Genomic DNA, 14,999 nt, shown 5'->3' with positions numbered 1-14,999 from the left:
GGACCGCTAATGTGAAGGATTGCGTTGCGGCGACGTGATTGGCCGGCCGCTTCGTCAGCTTTTTGGGACGCGTCTTATCGACCGTTTGAGGACTTTATGGATGTCCGAGCGTGACTCGGCACTTTTCCCTCATGTCGTCAATCGTCCGGAAGAAACATGCCGTGCCGTTAGCATGTGTGCTAGGTTATCCTGGCAGGAAGTCGTCTTGAACTACAAATGAGAAAATGGCCGACCTCGAGGCAGCGTACTGGCCACTCTGTTGTTTGCGGCAGCCGTCCATAGAAATATCGTGAAGATAATATTTGACAAACAAAAAAGGGGATTGGAGTCATAAAAAGAGTTTTAACAAAAGTAATAATGATAACGTTAGCAAATGAACTCAAATATTTTGTGTGTTCAAGATCAACAAGAGCGTTAACGAGTGTTTACTGGGAGATTATCCATAATGTTAACATGGCCGTGTTTGAAAAAAAGAAAAACAGGAAAGAGTGTTAACATGCTAACGAGTATTTCTGCTCATGTTTAAGAGAATATTAACCATCGTGTAAACAAGATTTTCAACTAGAATAATAACTATGAGCGTGTTAACGAGTACTACCAACCAGAGTATGAAACGGACTAACCAGCACGTTAACAAGTGCTGATGTGAGCGTTAAGGCGAGCACCGATGGGAGGAGCCACTCAAAGTATTAGCCAGCGTATTAACTGGAGTGTTCGCCAGACTTTGAACGACGAGTACCAACTCAAATATTAAGCGCTGCGTTCATGAAAGAGAGTTTCAACAAAACTATTCATGAGAGTATTAACAGGAGAGTTTTAGCCAGCATGCTAACAAGAGCATTAACTCCAGTGTTGACAAGAGTAACCGTGAGTGCGTTCAAGGGGAGCAATGACGAGCGTATGAACTCGCATATGAATTCTACGGAGGATGGCGTCAAATCGAGTTGAGTAACGCGAAGCCGAGTATTGACGATTCTGTGAAAGGAGAGAAACTTGATGAGCGTCGTTAAGCGCCGGCTGCTGCTGTTGTTGTGGCCGCACGTGTCGAACGTTGCCGTCATTAGCGCACGGACGACAAGCGCGTTAGCGTCATTAGCGGCTAGCCGACATCATTAGCGGCTAGCCGGCATCATTAGCGGCTAGCCGGTGTGCGCGGGTCACAAGACCACAAACACGACACGACTGAGCAGATGGAGGCCGCGCTCGTGTGCGTGCGCGCTCGTGTGCGTGCGCGCTCGTGTGCGTGCGCGCTCGTGTGCGTGCGCGCGTCGAGGGATTTTCCTGCTTAAATGTTGTCGCTTTTTTAACCCAGCGTGATTGATTTTGCAGAAAAATATTTCAAGGTCAACGTAGATGTAAAGTACGACTGGATGGAGATCAGTTTTTAGAGGCTGATTCCGATATAAGAATACAATTCTGATAACTCATTCATTTGCTGATGAATTAAAACAAAAGCGATGAATAAAATAACTTCTTTTGAGGTCACTTAACACTTATAACAGTAAATATTTGAATTACAGGCAAAACGGTTTTGTTTAAGATGGCAGATTTTTACCGATATTTTTCTGCAGGTGAGGAAGCCTTTTTTTCTTCTTCTTTTTTTTTGGGGTGCAATTTCAATGTCATGAATGATCTTCGTCTTATGTTGGAATGTCCTAAAAAAAATGTTTTTAAAAATACACAAATAAAATGAGAACTTTTCCAGGCGAGTGAGTCAGCCATGTTGTTTGTGATTGAATCAAGTCCGAGTTGCACCTTGACATTCCCGTGAGCCGACTTCAGTTTGGCTTCACTGAGACTTTCATGTTTGTCCTTTTAGCAGCCACAAATCCGCCTTCTTTCATGCTGACTTGTGCAATTGGGGTCAATTTGATTTCAAACTTGCTAACAACGTGCCATACTTTGAATTGCACCCAAAAGGCCGCTTCAAACGAAAAACTTCTCAAGACACGGGTCCCGGAGACCTTTTTTGTGCGTCCTGATTTGCTCGACACGCTCACCCAATTTCGTGTCCGTTGGTCAAACTTGCTGAAAATGTTCCCAATTTGCCGTCTTGCGGCAGCCACATGTTCTTGCATGCGCAATTTTCTCATTCAAATGAAATCGGGAGCATTTTTGTTGTTGCAAATGCTTGACGATGGATCAATGGCGAGATGATTTGCGAGCCGATGGATTTGAATTAGTGGCATGGTGACGGAGCAAAAGATTCCCGTGAGTCTGATGGGCCAACGAGTAAGCGTGGTTGCGTGCTGTTGCAAATGGCGAAGTACGGCGATGGCAATGGCGAAGTACGGCGATGGCGATGGCGACGGCGATGGCGCCGGCGCCGGCGACGGCGCCGCGTCCGTCTGTAAGCTGCCGCAGTGTACGGAAGAGCGTTGCGATTTCAAAGCGGCTGCTGCCTGTGCAAGATTTTCTAATTAGAGCCGGCGACTTGGCTTTAGCTTCGCCTCGCAATAAATCATTGAGCCTCTCAGGTGCAACCCCCTCGAACCCCCCCCCCGTTCCCTCCCCCCTCCCCGTTCCACTATCAGCACGCCACTCGCGTTCCCCTGATGTTTCACTCCAGCAGCGAGTCTGATGCGCATTTTCCATCTTTACTAGCAAAACATTGACTTTGAAAGCATTTGAATTTTCATCCCGTGTGGGGTTCGGGGCGCCGACGTGTCCGCCTTTGGTTAGTTGGGGTCCTCGCGGGGTGAAGCGCACGTGCCGATGAGTCGATCGATCCAGCGTGCCGTGAGAGGATGAGAGTGGATTACGACGGATTATGCGGGATTACGATGCATTGTTTTGGATCACAACTACCTGAGTCATAAAGACGATAGAATCGCAGTGGACCAAAGTGGATTACTTTGGATTATTTGGGATCGGGTTCGTAGACCATAGCAGATCAAATGGGGGTCTCAAACTCAATTGATGTGGGGGCCGCATCACGTATTTCGCAAGTTCTGTATTCCACAAATGCCAACAACTCCTCCAATCTCCTCAATCTTTCAATTCATATCACGACGGCTTGTTCAGAAGGTGAACAGGATCGGTGACCCGACCCGACCCGACCCGCTTCCGCTCTCATCTTCCTGCTACTTTGCATATTGCGCCGTTTGTCTCGTTGAGTCATGACAAAACACGTCGACGAGGTAAATCCCTGCGCTCAACAACAAAAACATTTTGTCTCCGTCGACAACTTTTCTCTTCACGGCAGATTTTGAAAAAGCCCGTGACTTGATGACGGGATTTCTTTTCCTTCCGCTCGGTGTCGTTTCAGAATTATTTTTCGCCACAATCTGTCATTATGGCGTCCTTCGGTGATTTAAACACACAAAACATCAAGAGCAACAACACCGCAAAGATGAATGGGTCGCACGAACATTCACATTTGTCAAGTAAGTACCAGGCCACAAAATCTCATCCCGTGGACCAGAAATGGCCCCCGAGCCACCAGTTTGAGTTTGCGAATCTACTTCTCAGTGCGTTTACATGTTGTCAATATCCCAGTTTCGCTCAAAATGCCACTTTTTGTAACATTGGGGTTGACGCGATGAATGCGTGAGTGGACACGGTCACTCCCGCATCGGAAAATCACGTTGGACGCACCATTTTCATGATGTGAGCGTTTGATTGGTTTGGGAAGTTGTTTAGCATTTAGCATTATTAGCATTGTGATGCAAAAGGACATGAGTCTGTGGGGGGGGGGAAGTTGACGTCAGCGGAATCAAGTATTGATTTCTTTGACGAGGTCAATGCCAAAGAGATGAGATCGATTGGACACAACATTTGCATTCTGCTGACTGGTCGCCGACTTCTTGGGATGGGCCACGCAGCACGGCCGGACTCTACAGTCAACGTCTCCATCTTTTTCTTCTTCGTCTTTGCCTCCTCTTCCCTTTTGGCAAAATGTACTTTCAGGGTCATGTCTCGGGTGCCAGAACCAGTTTGTCTCTTTCATGAGTCTCGGAGCCTTTCAAGCAGTTCTGAAGGAATACGATGACAAGCTTGTAGTTGCACCGGCAACCGACAGATACAAGTTTGTGAAAGTTCAGGTGGGGCAAAGTTGTGTTTTTGGACCGCATGAACTATTGTTTGTTTCCTGCTTGGAAGTTTCTACGTAACTTTGTGACGCAGGCGACTCTCAACAAGTGGGATTGGAAGGTTTTAGTTCCAGGAAGTAGCAAGACCCGAAAAGGGAGCTTACGGGGGGATTCCTCCGCTATTTTTAGGCCCGGCCCGTCCCAGCGCTGCCACGAAGGATGTGTTTGATGGCGGCCCAGTGGGAGACGTCACATTTGGAGCGCAGACATCAAATATGCATCAATCGTACGTCGATGTCGTCAATGAGTGGAAGTTGTTGGGATGTCTTGTTTGTTCCTTGCCTGGAGATCACAATCAGAATCGGCTTTATTGGTCCACTCGTGTCACTCCAGTTCTACAGTACACAAAATCAAAGTAGCCAACTTTTGTTTCGGTTTGGGAGATGCAATCGCGCTTCGGAGATCAGCTTCCGCGTCAGTTTCTTCCGGCAAAGCTTGAGTCCATCAGGTTGTCGCCTTGGGAGGTTCAGTCCGTTGGCTGACTTGCATCGGCAGATTTGACACATCTAATATGGCCGACGTTTCACAGCGACGCCAAAGTGAGGTCTGTTTACATTTGATGTCTTTGGTTTGGAATCCCTGGAAGCAGATTCCTCTTCCTCCTCCTCTTCCTCCTCCTCTTCCTCTTCCGCCTCGCCAAGATGCCGCCAACCCGTTGAGAGCTTACCATCTGGTCCCCACACACCCGGCCGGACACATCGGCAGCTAACGGCACGTTGGCCCCGCCCATTGCCCAGCCATGTGACACACATTCAGGGTTCCCGCAGGCGTCAGCTTTTTTCCACACCGCCGCCTCATTTGCATTTCAAAGCCAGCGCCGGGCGGGGCAAGCACGGGACTCCCTCGGGACTCCCTCGGGCGGCCACGTCCACCAAAATGGGACAAGCGAGGACGCCGCCAAGCTAATTGGCTAACGTGTCATTTATCGCATTTGTCTCCTCGTACGTTTGGTCCTTGTCTTCGCAGCTGTCGTCCTCAGACTTGACTCGGCATCCTGCCAAGTTCGCTCGCTGCTTGAACGGAGGTCGACACTCGGCCGTGATTGGCCGGTAGCTTTGATCGATATGATGCAGGTTTTCAAACTTTGCCATAAGACGTCAGTGGGAATTGAACTGATGACGCAAATCTCACAAGACCTAAGAGTAAGCTCGAACCCAGGCCTCTGACTACGACTAGGACCAGGACCAAGACTATAAACAGGATGAGGAATAAAACTAGGTTCAGATCTAAAACTAGTACAGGATTAAACCAGTCCCGGCAATTGGACTGGGACTAAGATCAGGACTAATATTAGGAGCAGAATTAAGACTGAAGGACTAAAGTGAGGTCAGGACTAAAACTAGGATCAGACTAGAGGATCAGATTTGGACTCGGACCAGATCTGCAGCCGTTACGAGCACTAGAACCAGAAGCCGTAACAGGACTAGAACTAGACGAGTATGAGAACAGTGACGTAGTAGATTTGTTTTGTTGGACGTTGATGATTCCTGCATTGCTTTGTTTTTATTGATGCCGGTTCCATAGGCTGCGTCTTGTTGTTCTCTGCTGCACCACAAAAAAACTTTATTGGATGGATAAAATCATTTATCAAGTAGAGTGCACATTAGCAAGAAAAAAATTCTCAGCAGGGAAGGAAAAAAAAATCTCTTGCAATTATGCAAAAGGTCCTTTGAATAATTCAACATTTTAATGTTTTAAAAAGACGCCTTGTGGCTCTTTAACACCAGGACGTTAATGAACGCGCTAACCGTCTAGCCTGGCCCTAAGGGGGGAAAAGATGTACAAAGTTAACACATCAGTCAACAACTTTTTTTTTCTTGCATCATTTTACTGATGACAGGATGATTGTTCTTTAACATCTGAGTGTCCGGGCAGGAAGTAGAGCTAACAGGAAGCAGGAAATGGCTCCAAGAGGATGCAGGAAGTAGAGCTAGCAGGAAGCAGGAAATGGTTCCAAGAGGATGCAGGAAGTAGAGCTAACAGGAAGCAGGAAATGGTTCCAAGAGGATGCAGGAAGTAGAGCTAACAGGAAGAGGGCCTAATTGGAAGGAGGAACGGGAGTTTGTGGGGGCCTCGCAGTAGCTTTCGGCTATCCAGGTTGTTAAACACAAAATAAGTTTCACACGCCAGGATGGCTTCAGACCTTTTTTCCATATTGCGGCTGTGAAACTGTAGCAACAAGTACTCAATAAACACCTAAATAAAATGTACACGACTCAATCATGAGTGATTGCTAATCGCTGCTAATCTGTGCAAACAAACGTGACGGAGCGTTCGACGACGGAAATAGTGCACTTGTTAACAATTTCTAACACATCAGCTTGACATCAATTTAGATGTAAAATACTTACAGGGAACGCCTTTGATGAACTTTGGCATCAGACACAACTCGGCAACAACTTTTTCGCTCCTTCTATGATCCCTTTTTCATGTGAGCAGGAAGCTGAGGCTGTCTTCTCGCGCCTTCTTAAAGGGACAGCAGCGCCTTCTTCGAGGTCAAGGAATTGGACCAAAACAACAAGACTTACATTTCTTGCAACTTGCTCTTCATCACCAAAATAATCATAACGGGGCCAAAACAAATGCTGCATTCCAGGAAAATGGGAAGTCTTGAGTTTTCTGGCCAGGAAACGTGCACTTGAACGCCACTCAAACTGGAAAGTTGCCAAGTCGGCGAAAAATGGCGACCCCAATTGCACAAGAAGACAAAGACCGCGAATGGCAAAACACAAGATTATTTCAAAAAAAAAATCATCTTTCGCTCTTTATTATTACATGAATTGAGTTGTTCGACAAAACTTCACATAAGCCAGCGGGATTGGCTGAAATGTAAATCGAAATACTTGTAAGAAAAGATATTGCGTATTAATGACGGCAATTATAAAGGCAGGTTTCCAAATGTGATTTACGGACCCGCGAGCCATTCACAGTCTGTGTCAGTCTCGTGGTGGTCTCCCTTGTCGAGTGACGTCCGCTGCGCTTTTCCTGAATTCGTCAGACACGAAACCCTGACTTGCCACCAGCAGGACACGAATCGGCCAACAGGAAGCTGAGGAAGCGACGAACAAACAAAACAATGAAAAGCAGCTAGTGGAAGTAACTAGAACCAGGAAGTAGAACCAGGCAGATGCAGGAAGTGCTACGAGGAGGAAGCAGGAAGTAGCTGTCAAAAAAAAAATGAGATCTTACTTCCTCGACTTCCACCTCTGGATGTGCACTTGTCAATCACACGGAATGTGTGTGCGCGTGCGCACACGTGTCAATCATACAAATTGAGCACGTGTGAGCGCACGCGCACGTGCTCATTATTGGTTATTTTGTGCTAACAGAAGAAAAAGTTGACATCGTATGACAGGAAGTCCTCATTCGCCTGTAAGTGCAAAAAAAGTGCGCGTGCGCGTGCGTGTGTGTGTGCGTGTGTGTGGCTCAGACACACTGAAACGTCAGCTATTTACAAGTCCAATATTTTCCAGCACAGTCAACAGTTGCCTGGAGGCACATAGGAAGATCCCATTTGGCTCGGCATGTACTCCCTCCTTCATAACTACACACACACACACACGCACACACACACACACACACACACACACTTGGGCATAATGAACTATTTGAAGAAAGATTAAAATGGAGAAAACGTCTATTGACTTTTATCAAAGGCTGACGAGTCTCTGGAGCGCCGTGTGAATATAATTTGCGTAACACGCGCACGCACGCACGCACACGCACGCATAATATCTTTGCACGCGTACTTTCGATTTAGTGCCGCAAGCGCTGCTAAAGTTGATTGAAGTCTGCGTTTAATTGAAGCCTGAAGATATTCTTCACTTTGATTGTGCTGAGTGACACGCGTTATGGCCGCCATCTTTTAGCCGTTGCAGCATCGCAAAGAAATAAACGCTAAGCTTCAACCACTGCCACTGAATATGAGCACTTTTTTAAAAACGGTATTTCCTGTCTCAATAATGGATGATATATAAGTTATAAAGTAGAGTGTTGATGATACATTTAGCACAGGTGCCGTCGTTGTAGTACCGCATTGTGCCACAACATGCCAGGGCAGCACTGAGCTGAGAACTGAGATGCGGCGTGATAAACAGCAGGAAGAAAAGAAAAATGCAAGTTGTTGCTTTGGTCGCAGAGGGAACAAAGACCTGCGAGGATTGTTGCATGCTTGCTTTGCTCGTTGGAAGGTTGCTAGTGCTAGTCCTCGTCCTCGTCCTCGTCCTCGTCCTAGTAGCAGCCCTGGTCCTAGTTTCTGCTTCTGCTACTAGTCATAGTCCTGTTCCTGCACTTGGTCCTGATAAAACATCTTCTTTTCCTGGTCCTCGTCTTAGTAAGGATTCCAGTTTTGGTCTTTGAAATGAGCCTGGTCTTGGTGGCGTTTCTACTTCTTCTCTGTGTGCAGGTTTCCTTCGCCTCGTCTTAAACCCGGACATGATCTTAGCCCTGGTTCTGCTTTTAGTCTTGTTCCTGGTTATACTCCTGGTCCTGGTCCCAATTCTTGTCTTAGAACTGGTCCTTGTTGTAGTTTTACTTCTGTCCCGGTTCTTGTCTCGGCCCTCGTCGTAGTCCCCGCTTTTTAATGTCTCGTGCGTCGGAAACGGTCCAAACAGAAAAAGGCGTAGAATGAGATAAGAATGAATTTGGTTTGGATGGATTTTGGATTGGCTGCGCGAGAGCCTTTCTTTGCAATCTTCTTGTTGTTGGTCGTGCCGGCAGAGGAGCGGGAAGCCAGATGATTTATTTCCTGTCTGCTTGCTCCACTTCCTGCTTTGTTTTGCGCTCATGCTGCTCTCGTGAGACCACCGCCGGCGCCGGGAAGACCACCGCCTCCAAGATGAATGTGACGGCCAAACGTCTCCTTTGGGATTCTTACTTTTTACTTTACTACTTTTGTGTGTGTGTGTGTGCAGTACTACACTCGTTGTGTGCCATGATTTTATAGTATATGTTTGATCGTGTGTAGCTGTGTGTTGTTATAGTGGTTGTGCGTAGTGTGTAGTGGTTTGTTTGTCGTGCGTGTGTGTGGAGGTCGTATAACAATAATGACCTTATTCCCGAATATATCTGCTCTCAAAGAGAACAAGAAATTGACAGGAAGTGATGTAGACAAACAGGAAGTGCAAGCAAAAATGAGGTCGACATCGCCATCCTCACCTGTCAATCATCTTTGCACGCACGTGCAAATTGAACTTTGTGAGCGGGATGCGAGCGCTGCCCTCAAGTGTGGCGTGCGATTATTAATGAATGTTGTAATTATGTCATCATTAACGACGACATGGCGGCAAGCGAGGAAGATTTCAAAGTGGTGGTCATCGTCGTCTTTTGTCCTTGGGGTCGTTTTGAGTTCGGCGCCGTCGCTTTTTTCCCTTCACTGACTGATGACATCACACGTCCTTCCGCCTGCCCTTGCATGGTAGCCCCGCCCACCACATCCAAGTTGTTGTTGTGCTGTGCAAAACGTGCGCAGCTTTGGATGCGTGCACTGGTTGCGCGTATGGCGCTTTTGTGTAGTGCTTGTGTGTCTTGTGTACTTGTTGTGCGTAAAGCTTCTATTTTGAGGTTCCCTCTTCCTTTAGAGCTTGTGTGTCTGTTGTGCTTGTGTGTGTCGTGTTTTGTGCTTCCCTGTACAGATTGTGTGTAGTTAAAGGCTTTTGTGTACTGATTGTGTGTGTTTATCTGAAATATCAACATATCCAGTATGTACGGGGTCCGTGTGCCGTGGGTCTGTTTGCTTGTGCTCTGCGGTGGTTCTTTTTCGCCATTTTGTGTAGTTGTTGTGTTTAGTGCTTGCCAGTGGTTGTGTTTGTGTATTGCGGTCTTGTGTTGTGGTTGCCAGCGCTTCTGTACATGTTCAGCGCTTTTGTGTCGTGGTTTTGTGTCGTGGTTTTGTGTGAAGATAATGTAGTAGTTGTGTATTGTGGTTCTGTTTTTTTTGTGCTGTGCTGTGCAGTGGTTCTTTATCATCATTTTCTTTATAGCTGTTCTGTTGAGTGGCTCCTGAAAGAGGATATATACAATTGTTATATGTAGTTATGTTGTGCGTGTGTGAGGTGATAATTGTAATTGTGTTTGGTGGTTGTGTGTAGTGCGTCTGTGCGGTGGTGTTTTGTTGCGCCATTGACGCTTGTGTGCAGTAGACAGTGAGTGCGGGTTCGGTGTTTGTGTCGTTTTGTTCCGACCGGGCCCGTTCAGCACTGCAGGCTTCATTTATCACCGTAGCGCCGCCCATAGTGGTGGGGGGTGTTGAAGGGGGAGGGGGGAGGGGGTCGTTTCATTGGTTATGGGCGCGCCGCTCCGTCGAGCCAATCAGTGCTCTCGGTTCAGCAGCTTCCCGCGGCCCGTGATGAAGCCATTAAAGATGGCTGACTGAGGCCAGATGGTCGTCAGCGAGCGGGGAAGATGGAGGGCGAGGGGGGGGGGGGAGGGCGAGAACGCCGCGGAGACAAGGTCAATGCGGGGAACTGGAACATGCACACTACACCTACTATGCGTTACATTTACACGACGCTCCGCACTACATACTACATTCACACATCAGAGAAATTTTTTTTCAACAAAGCGCATGTCTCATGGTCTACATCTCCTGGACCGGACCAGGCCAAGTCTCTTAGTCCAGATCTCTTGGTTGGCTTTGCTTTTCAACCGGGCATTTGTTTAAAGTCCCGGAGATTCTTGAGCCACGAACCAAGTCATGAAGTCGCTGAGACGGCCCGCCAGGCCTCATCCCGGATCAGGGGGCGGCTAGCGAGACCCAAGACCATCTGGAGGGAGGAGACCGCTTGAGGCAGAACTCAAGGAAGCCTGAACAAAAGAATTCCTAATCTAAGCAAGGCCGGGACCAAAAATCCACGAGGGGCTTGCGGTCCTGTGCGCTGGCCGAAGAGCGAAGGGGCTTCCTTCACCAACTGCAATCTGCACAAACACCACATGTGTGTACTGTGTGTTGTATTGTGCACACAACGGCAGCGAGAGTTCCCCTGAATAGTCGAGTGTCCAAAATAGAAACGTTGTGTGCATGCAGACAAAAGCTTTATTGACGCCTTTTATGCACGCACGCTTTATTTACAGTCTTCAAGCATCCATGTGGAAATGTGTGTGCGTGTTAAATGTGTTCCATTGACTGTTTGCATCACGTAATGACTTAAGGGTTGGCGGGCGGGGGGGGGGGGGGGTCACTATGAGCGGACACATCAAGCTTCATGTTGTGTTCAAGTCACAACAACACATTCAACTGTGGCCTGCAGGTGTGTGCGTGTGTTTGTATTCTCCACACTGTGTGTGTGTGCATACGTGGTATACATTTGATGCGTGTGCGTGTAACATTGCCAGACTGAACGCTTGCAGCCGCTACGCACGTTGCATTGTGGGAAGGACATTTCACATAAGAATTGACATTTTCCCGCTGCTGTCACGCCGACTTGATGTTAATGAACGAATGAATTGCGCCGCCACAATCTGCTAACGCCAGTCGTCACGGTGACATCCATGACGGCGCGTGAGGTGCGAGGCAAATGCGGGCAGCGGCTTCATGCACTTGACGAGAAGAAAACGCAGATGGCTCGTACCCGTACCCGTACCCGGACTCGGAGTCCGAATCCGCAATTGCCGTTCGTGAAGCCCAAATGAAGTCGAATGAATCATGAATGGACTGGATCGACTGGACCATTTGCATTCCCACCCTCGCTTATGGTCGGTCACACGTTGTGGGATGGCACCCAAAGAACAAGATCCTGGACACAAGTGGACAAAAGTTTGCTCCGAAGGCTGTCCGCGCTCTCCCTGAGTGAGCCCGGAAGCGCCATCAACAGACGCGACGCTCAAAGGAAAGACGCTGCGCCTGCAAAGCGTCCGCTGAAGTGCACTCTTCGGGTCAACCAGGACTTCCCACCCCAATTGCAGTTCAAAGGCAAAATGGAAGAATTAAGCGGGAGATTGACAGGCTGATGCAAAATCTGCATTCCGGCGGCCAAAATGTTCGTCGCGGCGGATCGTGACCGAGAGAAGATTGTGGTTGCGATTGGCTGAAATGATTTCGCTATACGCAAGCTGTTTGAGTTCGGCCTTAAAAGAGGATAGCTGCTTCTCCTCTGCATTGACAGGAGCCAGGTGAAGTGGCTGGGGCATCCACTTAAGATGGCCCCTGGACGCCTCCCTGCTGAAGAGTTCCGGGCACGTCCCATCCAGAGAGAGACTCCGTCCTCCCGGTTGGCGTGGGAACGCCTCAGGATCCGCATGTAAGAGCTGGATGAAGTGGCTGGGGAGAGGCAAGTCTAGACTTCCTTGCTAAATCTGCTGCCCCCCCCGTTGATCCGACAGCCAGATAAGCGCAAGCCAAGGGATGGGAAGTCGCTAAATCCTCATTTTTTGTCGAGTTGATGAGAAGGACGGCGGAATGAGTGAAATGTTCCCAACGCACACTTTGTCTCTTTCGTCCATTTGCCTGCGGCGTCGCATTCATCAGCGACGGCGCAGCAACGCACGTACCAGTGTGTGCGTGTGTGTGCGTGTGTGTGTGTGTGTGTGTGTGTGTGTGTGTGTGCGTGTGTGTGTGTGTGTGTGTGTGTTATTCCATGCTGTGTGTATACTCTCGCACCTCCATAAACTTTGAAGACTTCAAGCTGGGCCATCTATTTGTTGTAATGTGATGAAGAGCCACCTATCGTGCGTGCGCGCGCGCGTGCGTGCGTGCGCGCACGTGCGCGTGCGTGCGCGTTGGTCCAAAGCCAAACGCCCCATTTTGATATTGGCCCGCCTCGTGTCCTCACCACGGGGGGTTGAACGTGGAACATCTCACACCTTGTACAAGGTTACATCCTCGCTCTGGGGCGACCAATGGCATGACGAGAGGCGTGGCCCGCGAGTGTGTCGCTGTGTGTGTTTGTGTGTGTGTTTTTACCCATCGGCTCAAGTCCAATCCAAGCCAGCAAGCACATTTGCAACAGCGGCGAGCTGGAGTTTTTATGTGTTGTTAGCGCCGCTCGTTGGTTCTTGGCTTCCCTCGTTAAAATGAGAAAGTCGTTAAAGAAAAAGAGGGCGACGAGTCGGCTCCTTTTTCCGACATCATCGTCATCAGGATGAGGAAGTCCGACAAAATCCGTCCGTCTGGCCTGCTTGGAGGCACGATGGGCAACGGCGGAGCGAGCGAACCCGGGACAGCAAATGGAGGCCATCAATCAGTGCAAATGCTTCCAAGTAGGAACGCGACATTTCCTGTTTGATGTCATATCGCGGCTTTTGGGGCGTTTCTGTACCTTGTCATGGTAAATGGATTCAAATATTTAAGAAGTGACTCCGGTCTGTCTGCTCGAGAACAAAAGTGAAAGAGTTTTCAGAGGTCCAGAAAGTCCAAACCCGAAACAAGCTGCTCCCAATATCTCGGACCCAACGGCAGGGCAGCGTTTTCATGTTGAGAAAAAACAACAAGCTCTTGGCGTCGGTACGTCGTCGGCGTCGGCCAAAGCTGCAAAAGTGCTTATGGTATCGCGGCCCAAAAATCCTTGTATTGCAACGACACGAAATGACACGAACTCGGCACACGTGTGACTTTCCGGCGGTCCAAATCATGTTGGAAAACCGCAGTTGTTTGTTTACATTCCAAGATGTCAAGACGAGATTCTCGAGAATCCTCAAAAGGTCGACTTCAATGAAAGTAGATTGATGATCTTTGTGTTTTTTTTTAAAAGAAGACATTTTGCAAAGGTCTGCTTTGACTTTGGCAAACGAGCAGGAACGGAATCGTCGTCCCGCGCTGTCGATTTGAAATCGTGTTTCACCGTTTATGGGGGGGGTGAAAGTACGATTCCGAAGAATGTGCGTTTGCTCTTCCTTTTGCCGACGGCCAAACGACGCGTGTTGCAGCAGCAAGAGCCAATCAAAACGTGGCATCTCCTGCCCGCCGAACGGCGAAAGCCTCTTTTGCAGCAGATGTGTGAGTCAGACGCCCCCCAGCTATAAAATGACTCTGGTGGTAAAGATGGCGTCTCATGCGGACGCTGACCTCGCTCGCCTCTTCAGCTCGTCCTCCTCCATCCGCTCACGTCGCGCTTTCCGTCCTCCGTTGCCGCGCGCTCACTCGTGTCGGGGACGCCGGCAGATGGACGCTAAACGAGCGCTTGACGTCAGCGGGCCCGATGGCGCCGTTGCCGCGGCAACGAAGCACCCGGTTAATGGCCGCGTTTCGCTCAAGCGCCGACGCGGCCGTGTCCGCCACACGGGAACGTCCCGACGCCGGCATTTTGACGGACGGGCCTCGTTAAGGGCACGCCAGCGTCCGGCTCCACAAATGGAATCGCCAAATTACGCTTGCAGTTGAAGAAAAAGAGCTTATAAATCATTTTCAAGGCCTGGGATTCTCCCAAAATGGCTGCTTCGAAGCAAAATGGCTGCCTTCCTGGTCAGCTTGAGACTTTTTGGTGCTGTCGAGGGCTGATATTTTTCTCACACTTTCTGTAAATGGTCACCCAGCTTTGACGTCATGCTCCGCCCACATGGCTTGGCGCCCATTCTGATTCTGATTGGACCTCGTTTGCATGCGTCTGCCCTCCTGATTTGCCCGCAGCCAAACGTTGAAGACCGTTCCTTCGCTTGGTCCACAAGAATGGCAATAATAGTCTGAGTACGCTTTTACGTCTTTTGTCGGCGCTGGAGAAGAAAGTACATTTGCAGGACGTTTGCCACAGCGCGTCTTTTGATGTTCTGTGGAAATCACGAGTGCCATCAAAAGCCACAATAAGAAAACAATAACATGTCTTTGCCGAGCGGCCATTTGGAAGCTCCGCCTCGGCAGGACGTCGGCCACAAGACGCTCAACACACAACTGGATTTGTGCTTGACGCTTTGTTACTTTTGCTGGCCTCAAATGATGACATCATCGGAGGGCCAGCTGTCGGACCCCCCAGGACACAT

This window comes from Vanacampus margaritifer, chromosome 8 (assembly GCF_051991255.1).
Source record: "Vanacampus margaritifer isolate UIUO_Vmar chromosome 8, RoL_Vmar_1.0, whole genome shotgun sequence".
Lineage (NCBI taxonomy): Eukaryota > Metazoa > Chordata > Actinopteri > Syngnathiformes > Syngnathidae > Vanacampus > Vanacampus margaritifer.
The sequence above is the reverse complement of the archived record's forward strand: the minus strand, read 5'-3'. Positions refer to the sequence as shown.